The 14327-nt window shown below is 40.7% G+C and overlaps 1 long non-coding RNA gene across 1 annotated transcript in view; it reads left to right on the top strand.

Moving 5' to 3' along the window:
- The first annotated feature begins 929 nt into the window (after positions 1–929).
- The window catches only part of LOC134376845 (uncharacterized), a 37022-nt gene continuing 23624 nt past the window's right edge, over positions 930–14327 (top strand). The window contains exon 1 of the long non-coding RNA XR_010023422.1: positions 930–992. This is a non-coding gene — a long non-coding RNA (uncharacterized LOC134376845). The remainder of the gene's footprint in view (positions 993–14327) is intronic.

Here is a 14327-nt window from a genome sequence, read left to right on the forward strand (position 1 = left end):
CACACACACACACACATATCTGAAGTTGTGATTGATATGTTGATGAATGGGTGAATGGAACATGGGGGTTTCTGGGCAAATAATTATCAGATGCCAACAGTGTAAATTGACCCAAGGATTAAGGAATGCACCTACCCAATATTCGTGCTTTTATTTTGCTGTACACAGTACAGCAGTTTTTCAACTTCGGTAATGCACTCAATTGAAGACTGACAAATTAGTTTACTGGATAAGAACAAACATTTTTAATGGCTTGGAAGAGAGCTACCACATTAGTTTCTCATTTGATAAGCCATTTAAAATAAAATAGATTCATGATATTTTCATACTCTATAACGCATATGCAAAAATAAACGTGGGTTCTATGATAGCAATACCTATATGACAACTAAAAGTAAAATTAGGTACTAATATCATGCTGTAATCAGCGCACGTTCGAATTTCCCCGTTATTCTCACAACGTCCCATACCGTCAATACAGGATTTAATAAAGAATCAGAATTCCACCTCGAAATAATGTGGAGAGGGTCCAGTCCCTGCTGGGAAAATAAACAAATGTTCTCCTTCCCGCCCAAAAAGATGACCGCAGAGGCTTGTGGGAAATGCAGTCTTGCCCGCCAATGACGTCACCAGGAGTAGCGTAGAAAAACAGATTTTTGAGTTCCTTCTACGCACTCGCTGCTCCGCCCACTCCGCCGCCTTCTGGGAAACGTATTGTCTCAGTCTCCAGTGACGTCACCAGCTAGGACTATGGCAACAGCTCTTTGTATTTCTTCTATGTATGCGCTGCTTCGCTCACTCTGCAATCCGGGTAGCGTAGTTTCGCCCTGCAGTGACGTCCCCAGCGCAGGACTATGTGAAAGGCGTTCCCGGGTTTCTTCTGCGCATGTGCGGTTCCGCCCACACCGCCATCTTTTCTCTGGAAATACGATTGTTGTGGCCACCGCAGTGCTGCTTTTCAGATCCTGGGGTTGGATTGTGCCTCCTTGAAGGTGGGTAACAGGGTGAAACCCTGGGGAGCGGGACGGGTGTCCCGGCACTTGGCGGGGCAGAGGCGCCGTGGGCCTTGGGCGGGCGGGGCCTGACGTTGGGGCACAAGTGCGGACCTGGCCCGGCCGGGGAAGGGGATCCTGGGCTGCGCTTTCCCTCACGGCTCCCTAAGAATCTGATACCAACCTGTATGACATTCAGATTACCCATGTATCACATGGGCGTGTTCATATTGTTGAAATGCCCCCAAATTCACCGAGAAACAATTGTGAGGTGTGTGCGTACTGTTACGCTGTGGCAGTTGTGTTTGTGGGGTGTCTTGGTGTCCCTTCAGCAAGTCAAGTTTCCGGTCCCCTCCAGCCTGGTGCAGCCTGCCCAGCACTCCTGTTTTCAGTTTGCAGGTGTTTATACGGGAACTCGTTTCCCAGGACAGTGACTTCTAGGATGGAGATTGGGGTACTGGATGATGGTCCCGTTTTCTTCAGACTAAATGAGGTGTTACAGGAGGACGCCATATAGACAGGATCCCCACCTGAAAGAACTCTCCTCTGGCCCAATCTCTCTCACTGCTGCAGTGTGTTACTGTGAACTCATAGGGAGAGGCAGGAGACACCCAGGCTTGGGACAGGAAGCAGAGTTCATCGATGGCAGCAGCGGCTGAGCGGACTCCAGTCACAAAGTCTGAGCCCCGAACGCAGCAGGGCTGTTTCTTTTATACCATAGCGTTTCCCGGGTTTTTTGCACTGGGGAAAGGGGGTGAACTCATATGGTGATGTCTTTCTATCAGGAGTGCACAGTCACACTTCAGTTAGCCATTACAGCAGAGCAGACATGATAGTAGGGTGGAGTGAGGTACTGCTGGGCATGTATGATAACAGCGCGGGGGCCCTGGCTCAGTTAGCCATTACAGCAGAGCAGACATGATAGTAGGGTGGAGTGAGGTACTGCTGGGCATGTATGATAACAGGACAGGGGTCCTGGTTCAGTTAGCCATTACAGCAGTGCAGACGTGGTAGGGTGGAGTGAGGTACTGCTGGGCATGTACCATAAGAGGGCGGGAGTCCTGGCTCAGTTAGCCATTACAGTGGAGCGGGGCGCAGCTGGGCAGAGCATGAGTGTCTCCTCACTAGTGCTTGAGAGCAGAGGCAAGAGTCTCAGAAAGGTAAAGGTCCTAGCCTTACACCGCCCAAGCAATTATTATTGATCCTAGTGGCGAGGTGCACAAAGGTGTGGGTTGGTAGTACTTCCTTCAGTAGCTATCAGAGACTAGGTGATAGTGGAAGATTTGGACAACTTTCAGAAGGGAGCGTGAGTTTGAGAAGAGGCAAGGACCTACGAAATGTTACTTATTGAAGGGAGTTTGAAGGTGTTCTGTGGGGTGCGGGAATAGCCTGTCATAGCTGAGAAGATCTGTCTGCAGTGCTCTCTAAACACACTCCTGTTCCTTCAGTCTTTCCTCATTGTTCCCAGTGTCTGAGCTCTCTCAATCCCAGCCTATCACAAATTTTGGCATCTAGAGATATGTTGATGCTCTCTCTTATCCTGACAGATCCTCCTGGTAGTTCAGGGAAGCTTTCCCCATGTAGTTCTGCCTGTGAAGAAAAAAAAAAGGAAAGAAAAAAAGAAAATTGAATTTGAGGAGATATGACTTGCCCAGGGTCATATGATCTGTAGATGTTAGATATCCTGACATTTTTGACTACGTTTTCCATTTTGCCACACTTAAGTCAAAACAAGTGTTTGTTTACTTCTGAGATTATTGTGATACTGAAGTCAACCTAGAACTAAGATTGCTATCACATATGTTGCCCTAAACATCCTTATTCTTTATTTGTTTATTTTTTGTATTGTTTTGATTTTGGAACCTGGACCCTGGTGTTACCATCACCATGCTCTAACCAACTGAGCTAAGTGGCCAGCCACTTCCCTATTCATTTTTATTTCCAGCACTTTCTGTGGATTCTGTGAGTCCAGAGGGTATGTAACACAAGTGTTTTACACTTAATGTTAGTAACCTGTTCTTGAAAATCATAAATTCTTCAGGAATATTATAGAAGACTATTTTACATGATTTGAAATCTGAAAATTAGACTGCATCTCACTCCTACTCCAAAACAATTTTTAAAAATGTAATTAAAATACAGTGCAATAGTTATTTATAAATAACAGATACTTTTTATGTTTTACATTTCTTAAAGCAAACAGACTTTTTTATTATGTTAAAAAAAAAACAACTTACAGCATAGTTTACTGATGTTCAAAGCAGTTTTTCTTTATGATTCCCATGGCCTATGTACGAGCCAGTAACCTCACTGAAGTTCACTTAGTTGACATTCACTGTGATTTTCAAAACTTGTACATATGGCTGTGAAATTGTATTCATTGTTTTTGATATGTAATTTAAGCCTTTCTCCATCACATAAGTTTGTTAGAAACATATTGAGTTCTGGGGGCTTAGATGTATCAGCATGTGCTATCCAAGGAACCAACCAAAGTTCAATGGCTTTAAAAAATTAACCTGGATCCTAACACTGCGCAGCTACCAAACAAAATCCCAACCTTTTTCTTTGCTTAAAGTTCAGTGGATCCACAATTTGGGGTGTTCTCAGCTGGGCAGGTTTATGCTGATGTTTACTGGATTGCAAGTGAAACTTTAGTCAGCTGATGCCTTGACTGAGGCTGGTTGGTTCAAGATGGCTTCACTCACTTGTCCTGTGGTTTGTGCTGATTCTTGGCTAGGCCCTGTGTCTCCAACAGATTGGTCCCAGGCTTCTTCACATTATCACCATGTGTGGCCATGAGGCAAGCAGCAGTGGCCAGTAGTTTTCAAACCTATGTTTGCATGACACTTTCTCATGTGCCATTGTCCAAAGCAAGTCACATGGCTAAGCCCAGTTCACTGTCAGAGTATACTATGTCAGGGCTTGGGTACAGGGAGACCTGTCAATGGGCAACATTACTGTAATAGTGTTCGATGAGAAATATACGTTTTGTACATTTTTTACTTATGTAATCATTGGCCAAAAATGTTTCATTGCAAGATGCATACTTTTCACATATTTAGGTCTATAAAAGCGAGATATGTTTTGGAAACACTCATCTAGAGTCCTCTATATAATCCCTATATTAATAGAGAAATAATTAATACAGCCTAACTATATTTCTATAGCATTAATTTTAGCAAAGCCTTTTTTTTTGCTTAAATTATTAAATTATATGTTTAGTTAATATTAATTCTTGCTAAATCAGTAGGTAATGTACGTTTTCATTAACTTAAAAATAAATTGTCTAATGTGTACCAGGTAATATACTTCTAAGTGCATCATTGATGAGCCATTTTTGGTCTTATTGATGTATTTTCTCCCACAGAGAGTTACCTTTTTGCAGGTAATTTGTAGAAAGTTTTGGGCAGGAGATTCTAGCAGAAAACCACACTAGTTCTCCATAATCCCCTGCATTCACCTTCTCTCCCAGCTGTGCTGCCATAGTGCTCTATGCATTTCCAAGAACAGCAAAAAATGAGGAAAAGTTTGGTGAGTTGTTTGTATATTTTTCACTTTATTTTACATTGTATTTTATTAGCTTTATGGGTGCATGAATTAAAATGGGAAAGTAGAAGTAAGTAAAACTCAGCTTGAAGGAAATGTTCATATACAAGATCAAGTGGGCATATAGATGTAGCAGCTACAAGACCTCAGAATTGTCTAAGTTGAGGGCAGATTTGGCTCTGGGGTTTCTAATGTTATCTCAAGAAGGTAATCATGTTTGTTACATGATTGGAATGGAACCTGAGAAGAGAGTATGATAAATTTCTCATGGGATGTGAAGACTTGCTGGCAGCAAATTCTGAAACAGTGTCTCTATTGGAAAATTTTTCACTACCAACCTGGAAACAAACACTTTTCACTTTCTGCAGTGGTAATAGTTACATAGTGTAAAAACACAAGTTATTTAATAATGTTTTTCTCAATTATTTAAGATAGTTTGGTCTCAGGTTTTGGAAGGCTGTACTTGATTCATAGATAAAACCTGGAGTTATAACTAAAATTACAGTGAAACCCAATGATTACTCTCTAGTATTTGCCTAACTTGAATCTTCTGCCTCATTTGACATTGTTGCTCATGATCTTATGGAAATTCTTTTATTTTCTTCTCCTTAACAAGCTTGTCTAAGTGCTCCATCCTGGGCCCCCTTCTTATTCTGCACTTCGTTGTGACCAGTTCAGCCCTTTCTAGTTTGCACTTTTGTTTATCTGCAGCTTGGACCTCTTTCCCAACAGAAAGTTTGAACTGTCTGATGAATGCTCCTTTGTAACTATCCAAAAGACACCTCAAGGTCAACAAGTCAAAAATGAAAACTACGTCCTCCTCTCTTCTCTTACATAAGGTATCACTCCATCTGGCCAGTGACCCAAACGACCAAAATTGAATTTCTTCTGAAGTATTCCGTTTCTCAGGTCTAATTTTGCCTGGGATCAAATCCTGCTACTTTGGTTGGTTTGTTTTATTTTAATTTCTATATAAAGTGCTAATATAGGGGAGGAACACACATAGTAACTTTGTTCCATTCAGTAAGGAATGTCATTCTTGTCAAAACCTGAAGGGTGTGTTTGCTGGGTGATGAGGTTTAATCTGGTGAATTGGGTTTTTAGGCAGCACATGTGGTGATATCCTTAGGATTTTTTTCTAACACGTGTTGCTCTGTATTGGGTGTGAGGTGATATTTTATTGTAGTTTTGATTTGCATTTCAATAATAATGATATGGAGCATTTCTTGCATGTTTGTTAGCCATTTGTATATTGTCTTTGGAGCAAGGTGTATTCAAGTATTTTGCCCATTTTTAAACCAGGTTGTGTGTTTTGTTCTTGTTGAGTTGCAGAAGTATTATTCAGAGTATATTGTTTAATTCCACCGTTTTGGGGATTTTCCAAGTATTGTTTTGTTGTTGATTTCCAGTTTATTCCATTTGGTGTGAAAACACACATTGTATGGTTTCTATTTTAAATCTGTTGAAGTGTGTTTTATGGCCCAGAATGGGGTCTCTTTGGGTGATTGTTTCCTGATTGATAAGAATGTCTGTTCTGTTGTTGCTGGATGATATAGTCTTTAGATATCTATTATATTTAGATCTTGATTTGAGATTACCTGTGTCTTTACTGCTTTTCTCCCTGGTAGATCAATCCAGTTTTGATAGAGGGTGTCAGAATCTTTGGTTGTGATGGCGGATTTATGTATTTCTCCTTACAGCTGTGTTAGTTTTTGGCTCACATAGTTTAACAATCAGTTGTTAGGCACATGCACATCAAGAATTTTTGTCTACTTAGAGGATTAATCTTTATATCATTATGCAATGCCATATTTAATATCTGATAACTTTTCTTGCTTTGAACTCTCATTTGTCTGAAATAAAATAGCTACTTTGTTTTTTTCTGGTTTGTGCTGCCATTGTACATTTTCTTTATCCATATACGTTGAATTCATGTGCACTTTTATATTTAATTTGGATTGCTTCTAGATATCATATGGGTGTAATTGGGTATTGTATTTTGATCCATTCTGAAAATGTGTCTTTAAATTAGTACATTTAGAACATTGACTTTCTGTGTGAATATTGGGTTAAACATCTTTGGTATTTTACTGAAGTACAAGCTGAATACAAGACAGAACTATGTTTTCTCCTTTCTTAAACCAGTATACATTGAAATTGAGTCTAAACTAGTTCATGTAACACATTATTTCAGGCGTGTATTTGTACTTAAGTCTTCATAGTTGTATTAGTCTATTTCTGTTGCTTATAGGAAAATACCTGAAACTGGATGACTTATAAAGAAACTGAAATTTATTGCTTATGGTTTTGGAGGCTCAGATGTCCAAAGTCCAGTGAACACATATGGTGAAGGCTTTCTTTGGTGGTGACCTCGTGATGACAGGGTATCACATTGCAAAGAGGTGGAGCAGAGGAGAAAGAGAGTAGGGGCAGGTGCAGGTTTTTTTTAAACAACCAGCTCTCACAGGACCTAATAGAGTGAGAACTCATTCACTACCCCCACCCCCTAGGAAGAGCATTAATCCAGTCATGTGGGATCTGCCCCCATGATTTAAACAGCTCCCAACACTGCCACATTGGGGATCATATTTCCACATGAGTTTTGGGGGGACAACACATTCAGACTCTATCATTCTGCCCCTTGCCCCCCCAAACACATCACTATCACATCCAAACACAGTAATTCCATCCCAACAGTCCCAGGAGTCTTAGTTTGTTCCAGCACCAACTTAAAAGTCCAAAGTCTCATCTGAGACCAAAGGCAAAACTCCTTCCAGCTGTGAACTTGTAAAAATCAAAAACAAATTTATCATATATCCAAGATAAATGGTGGAACAGACATTGAGTACACATTCCCATTCCAAAAGGGAGGAACAGGCCAAAAGGAAGATGTAACATATCCTTAGCAAATCCAAAACCCAGCAGGGCAAGCATGAAATCTCAAAACTAGTGAATCATGTACCTTAACTCCATGTTTAATGTCCTCTGCATGCTGGTATGGGGGTTGGGTCCCCAGGTCCTTGTGCAGCTCTGCTCCTATGGATTTCCCAGTCTGAAACCACATTTCAGCTCTTACAGCCTGGTGTTCCACTCTGGTACCTCCACAGGTCTGGGTTCTCCATGGAGGTCCCACTCTCCTGGCTCCACTGATGTGGTGCTGATGGGGTTGCTCTGCTGCAACTCCCACCCCTCATTGCCACTTGGCATTGCTCTAGCAAAGGTTGTCTATGGTGACACCACCCCTGTGACATATCTCTTCCTGGGCCCCAGACTTTTCCATACATCCTTTGAAGTCTGTGTGGAGGCTCTAAAGGCTTCCTAGCTGTGGCAGCCTGCAAGCCTGCTGACCTAACATCACATGGATTGTGCCAAAGCTTCTGGCTTGTAGTTTCCAAAGCTGCAAGTCCAGCCACACCTGATGCCAACTTACCCACAGCTGGAGTAGTGAAAGCAGCTGGGGCGCTAGTGCTGGAGGCAGTTTTCCAAGGTGGTCCTGGGCAGTGAGCCCATGGAAAGTTCCTCAATTCTGTTCCCCAAGATGATTCTCTTTCCCTAGGTCTTTGGGCAGAAAAGGAAAAGTTGGCCCCAGAGGCTTCTGCAATGCCTTCATGGAATTCATTCCTTGATAAGCCATTTCCTTTGTACTCACCTTCTTAGCACCATTGGAGTTTTCCTGTGGAAAAGCTCTGTTTATCTACCACATGGACAAGGTGCAAATTTTCCAAATCTGTATGCTCTGCTTCTCTTTTAAATTCTCACTTTATGTCATGCCTTTGCCGCCATAACTTGGTGTAGGCTGTTACAAGTAGCCATGCAGCTTCCTTAATGCTTTGCTGCTTAGAAATTTCTTATGCCAAGTACTCTGGTTCACAACTCCTAAGTCCCAACTTCCACAAAGTCCTAGGGCATGGACTGAATGCAGCCAAACTCCTTGTTCATAGCAAAGTTGATCTTGGCCCCAGTTTCCAATAAACTGCTCCTTACTTCTATCTGAGACTTCCTTAGAGTGGTTTTTATAATCCCTCATTCTATAAGCATTCTGCTTATAGAGACATAACCAGTCTCTAAGACATTCCAAACTTCCCTTCATCTTTTTGTCTTCTTCTGAGTCCTCCAAACTCCTCCAAGCTTTGCCTAACACCCAGTTCCAAAGCCACTTCCACATTTTCAAGTATTTGTGGTAAGCAACACCCAACTCTCTGGTACCGATTTTCTGTATTAGTCCATTCATGTTGCCTGTAACAAAATACTTGGGATGGGGTAATTTATAAAGAAAATGAAATTTAATGCTTACAGTTTCTGAGGCTGGGAAGACCTAAGTCCATCTGATGGTGGTGACAGTGACCCAGGGGTCTGAACATTGCAAGGTAGTTGAAACAATTAGAGCAGAGAGAGAGCAAGAGACAGGCTCCCCTTTTTGTTTTTTAAAGATGACCAGTAAGGGGATCCAAATCCATGGCATTGGTGTTATCAGCACCACACTCTCCCAAGTGAGCCACAGGCCGATCCCTGACTCTTCTCTTTTTTTTAAGCCCTCAGAACCGTGTCCCTGTCCACCCTTCTTAATCCATTCAGTACTGCATGGTTCTACATTCCAATCACCTCTTCAAGACTGCTCCTTTCAATTACCATAATAGGATTTCCCACCCTCTTCACAGTCAGAGTGGGGGCCAAGTTTCTACTACCTTAAACCTGGGGGACACAATTCAAGCTTCAGGGAGTTTTGGGGGGACATAATTCGATCTACTACAGGAGCCCAGGGGACTTCTGGTCCTTGTAGCTTTTATAGGTGTTCTTTGGTGGTGTTAGATCTTTACTAGTTAAGATCAAATGTCTCTAATCTGGGTATTTCATTTTTTCTTTCAGTTCTGTGTTGGATTGTTTGCTGTTCCCACCACTTTAACTGTGCACTGGAACTAATGTGCTGTCCTTTGGTTACTTCTACAATGGGGGAACTTCCTGTGGGGCCAGCACTTGAGCCCTGTGATTGACTAAATTACTGCTTTGCTCTTGATTCCCTGGGGAAGGCTTTTTGTGCAGCTCATGTTTTAATGGTTGACCTTGTATGTACTTCTGTGTCTTGTGAGGTCTGGTACACCTGTGTTGTGTGGAAACTCTGGTCTAGGCCTGAGTCTTTTCAGCAAAATTCACCTCCTGCAGTTCTATATTCCTGACCAGTCTTCACTGAGTGATCTTGTCCTGATTGGAGGGTAGAACAGCTGTCCATGCTGTTCCCCAGTGTTCCCCCCACTGGGCCCATCTCTCCCACCACCCACATTCCAAACATTTCCCACAGGACAGGCCATGCACTGTTCCTTTGTGATGACTCACTGGCATCTGAGTGGTTTCTTTTCTCTGTTGTCTATGGTTCCTCTCTTCTTTGTGAGTCCACAGAATTCCTGTTGGTCTCGCGGGACTGGGGTCACCAAGACCCTCTTCTCCCCTGCCACTTCCAAGTAACTTCATACTAAGGGCACAGCTGTGGCTTTTGCCAGCTCTTGCCCCATCTGCTCACCAGCTCCAGAGTTAAAGCATCTGGGGATCAAAGTGGTGGGAGTGATTTTTTTCTTTCTCATCATGGCTTTTCCTGCCTTCTTGAACTCTGTAGGTCTCTCCTCTTCTTCCCTTGAGCTCTAGCAGCCACAGCTTGTCTGTCATTGCTTTTAATGGTTGTAACTTGGTTGATTTCTGGGAGAGAGTGACACTGGAGAACATCTATTCTGCCACATATTAAATATGATTGCCTGTACAACGTGCTCTGTACTTCAGGAATATCTTATGTTTACATCTGCAGTGATGGAGTGCTGTGTTTGCATCTTGCCACTAAGAGGGGCAACAGTTCCACTTGTGCATGGTTCTACTTGCCCATAAGTCTACAGACCTAGCAATGGCTCCAGAGCCTGTTTTCACTGAAGGAGCCTCCTGGAGTCTGCAGTGGCCCTTCTCTGTCATCAGAGCCCTAGTGAGGGGAGGAGACCCAGACTCCAAGGAGGGGTAAGAGCAAGTAAGACAAAATGGGGTCCAATGTAGAACCTGATGTGTGTCAGAATGCAGGTGATGCAGGGCCCTGTTGAGCAGAGAGTTCACTTCCACTTGCCACCATTCTGTCCCCTAATCTCTAGTACCAGTGGGCAGAAACTACATTATTTCTTCATCATTTTCCAGAGTGTGTTATTTTCTTTTTGTTTTGTTCTTTAGGGGTTTAATTTTGCTATCTTTTTCTTGCTTTTTAGTTGGAAGGTTCGATTTTGATTTCGGATCTTTTCAAATTATAGGTATTTAGAGCTATAAATGTTATTCTAACTCCTTTTTAAGTTTTAGTTTGTCATGTTCTTGTTTTCAGTCTCAAAGTGTTTCTGATTTTTTGTGTGTGACTATGACATACTGTCTGTTTGTAGGTTGTTGTTTAATTTCCAAATAATTGTGAACTACTGAAATATCCTTCAGTTACTCATTTTCAATTTAAATCTGTTGTGGTCAGAGAGCATACTTTGTGTGATTTCAGTCCTCATGTTTATAGAGAGTATTTTATGGCCTAAGAAATGATGATTTCTGGGGTCCTTCCATGTGCATTTGAACAGAATGTGTATTCTGTTTTGGGGTGACAAGTTGTACATATACATATCTAAAGTCAAGTTGCTTTATAATGTTGTCCAGGATTTCTATACCACTTTCAGTGTTCTGCCTAGTTGTTCTATCCATTAGTGAAAATTGCACTGGACTTCTCCAAAATTTATATATATATATATAATGGTCTACTCTCTTGATTTCTTTGTTAATTATTTTCATTTACTGCTGGGCTTCTGTGTTTGGTGCATGTGTATCTATAATTGTCATGAAGTTCTCATGACTGACACTATTGTCATCACAAACTGTCTCTCTTTATACCCAGTAACATTTTTGTTTTTATATTTATTTTGTCTAATATTATTATGGCCAGCCATTATAGCTGTCTTTTGGGTTTTTTTACATTGCATATATTTTGCCATCCACTAACTTTCAATCTACTTGTATCTTTGAATTTCAAGTGTTTTTCCTATGTACGATATTTGGTTTTTTCTTGTTTGTATTTAAAAATTTTTTTTCAGGCAATACCTGCCTTTTAAAATTTTAATTTATTTATTTATTTTTGTTTTGTTTTGTTTTTTTAAAAGGTCACCAGTAAGGGGATCTTAACCCTTGACTTTTTGTTGTCAGCACCACACTCTCCCAAGTGAGCCACAGCCAGCCCCTAAAAAATTTATTTTGTTTTAATTGACAGATTATAATTGTATATATTCATCAGGTACAATGTGATGTTTCAACACATGTATACATTGTGAAATGATAAAATCAGACTGATTTATCTTCATTATCTCACAAACTTATTTCATGATGAGAACATTTAAAATCCACTGTTACCAACCTTGAAATGTATAATGCATTACTCTTAGCTATGTTCAACATGCTGTGCAATACACCACCAGAACTTACTCCTCCTGCCAGATTGAAACTTTGAACCATTTGACCAACATGTCCACATTCACCTTGGACCTGCATCCTAACCTTCAGCTTCTGGTAACTTCCATTCTATTTTCTATTTCTCTTAGTCAGACTTTTTAATAGACCACGTGGAAGTAAAATTATGGGGTATTTGATTTTTGTGCCTGGCTAATTTTCCTTAATATAATGTCCTCTAGATTCATCCATGTTGTCACAATTGGCAAGTTTTTTAAAGGCTGAGTTGAATTCCATTTTTTATGTCCATGACATTTATTTTATCTGTTCATTACTTGATGAGCATTTCTGTAGTTTTGATATGTTGGCTGTTGTAAATAATGGTGCAGTGAGCACTGGAATGGTGACATCTCTTTGACAAGCTGATTTCAATTCATTTGAATATATACTCAGAAGTGGGATAGTTAGATCTATGGTAGTTTCATATTTAGCTCTTTGTGAAAACTTGATGCTACATTCCAAAATGGTGTCCTAACTTACATTCCCACCTACAGTGTACGAGTGTTCTCTTTTCTTCACACGCTCACAAACAATTATCTTACATCTTTTTGATAATAGCAGTTCCAGCAAGTGTGATGTATTCTCATTGTGGTTTTTGTGTTTCTCAGGATTAGTGAAGTTGGACATTTTTTTCTTACTTCTATTTTCCATTTCATGTCTTCTTTTGAGAAAGGTCTATTCAGGTTCTTTGCTCATTTTTTCTGAGTACAGTTATTTGGTTTTTTGTTGTCAAGTACATTGAGTCCTTAATATGTATTGTATATTAAGTATTTATCAGATGTATAGTTTGCACCTGTTTACTCTGAATCTGTGGTCGTCTCCTCACTTTGTTGTTTCATTTTCTGAGCAGAAGCAACATTTCTCTAAATATCAGTATGTGCATGTGATTTATTTATTGTCATTAAGTAGATACTATAATTTCTAGTTAATGTAAAAGTTGTTTTGACAGTGAATCAAAATTTCATGTCTAACACAGGTGTGGTTAACTCCGTCATAGAAAAATGAGATTTTGACTTTTAGGTTTGTTGTTCGAGGACTCAGGCCAGGTGTAGAATTTGTCCACCATGCTGTATTACATTCTTCCATGGTAACATGTTCTCCAGTGTGGAAGCTTGGGTGGGCCTCTCTCATTCAGCCCATTATGTCACTGACCCTACCTGGTGTGGGAGCCAGTCAAGAGAAAAAATCTATTTGTACTTAATTCAATGTATTTGGGCCCAGGTGGTGCCCACCTTGACTCCCTTTATTGGCTTTCACTTGGTTTATGCATATTGGGGATTTTGAAACCTATCTCTTGTGCACACAGTTGAAGACCAGCTTGATTGACTTTCTGCACATTAAGAATTTTTCACATATTCCTGTCAAAAGTGTCAGGTATATATGTTGTGCCCATATGTGGACAAACTACACATAGCCTCAACTGTCATTTCTATTTCTCAGTAAACCAGTGGGAACTATAGCATAGAACTGACTGGTGTTGGATTCCAGCATGTTCACCCTCTTTTGTTTTAAATTCTGAGGATCTAGTGGTTTCTAGACCTTTTGGGCTCATGGTGAGAGGGTCTCATTCCACATCTTTCTGCCTTGGGGTACTGGAATGTGAACAGTATAGACACCAGGAGGTTTGGGAAGCACTCTGACCCAGGTCACAGGCAGAGTGAAGCCAAAGCTTTACCCAGTTTCAAGACCTTACAGATGTGTAGTGGTTCTTCCTTCTTAAAACATTCCTTGAGTTTTCCCTAAGATATTTTTTAAATGTTATTGAAAACAATCTCAAAAGAAGTTATCATTAGCAATATGTAGTAATATAACTAACTCCTAGTTTAATTTTATTACATATAATAATTCACAGATGGAAGAATTGTCTGTACTCATATCAGGCACATTTCCTTCTGTGCGTGGGATACCTCTATTTGGTCCTCTAAATGTTTAGTCACTGGACAGCAGGAAGCCAATGTGGATGTCAAGTGGGTTCCTGGTGAATTATGGGATTCTGGATTTGTTTCCTCTGGCAGATCTCTTGAACCACATGTAGTATAGCCACTAATGAAGGAATGATAAGAAGTCTAGCTGCTGCCCTGTGAAGTTTTGCCGATTCCATTGCAAAATCTATTGCCGAGCAACAGCACATTAACATCTCTAGCCGTGGTTGTCTTAGATAATATAATTGTTCTTGTATATTAGCTCAGGAAGATGTTGTCTATGTTATTGCTAACACTACATGCTGTGCCTGAGTAAATTCCTCTGGGGCAGTTGAGATTTATTTCCATAAAATAAGATAACAAGCCTCAA

Source organism: Cynocephalus volans, chromosome 4, assembly GCF_027409185.1.
Source record: "Cynocephalus volans isolate mCynVol1 chromosome 4, mCynVol1.pri, whole genome shotgun sequence".
Taxonomy (NCBI): Eukaryota; Metazoa; Chordata; class Mammalia; order Dermoptera; family Cynocephalidae; genus Cynocephalus; species Cynocephalus volans.